Consider the following 349-nt stretch of genomic DNA (forward strand, 5'->3'; position numbering starts at 1 on the left):
GCAAAGTTTGGTAGCCGTGACAAATGAATTCATACACAAACAGACACTCTGCCATTGTTTCTTATAACTTGCTTCAAATAAATAGCCTTTATGTTATATGTACATTTATTTACATAGATATCTCGTAAATATAGTTTTTTCCAATTTAGAGAGGTAGTTTCTATAATTTCTTTATCCCCGTGCTAGTAGTATAAAGTTAGTGACACTGCGCTTTATAACCAAAGAAAACACGACTATTGTCGCATGTGTAAACGAAAAGAGAGTGTGGGTCGTTCATGTAACAGAGTGCATAAACTTATAAGATTATCTGCTTGATAAAGTTATCGGTTTAGATGAATACCACTAATGT

Source organism: Rhagoletis zephyria, unplaced genomic scaffold (genome assembly GCF_001687245.7).
Source record: "Rhagoletis zephyria isolate East Lansing unplaced genomic scaffold, Rhagoletis_zephyria_1.1 Rzeph_scaffold_16650, whole genome shotgun sequence".
Lineage (NCBI taxonomy): Eukaryota > Metazoa > Arthropoda > Insecta > Diptera > Tephritidae > Rhagoletis > Rhagoletis zephyria.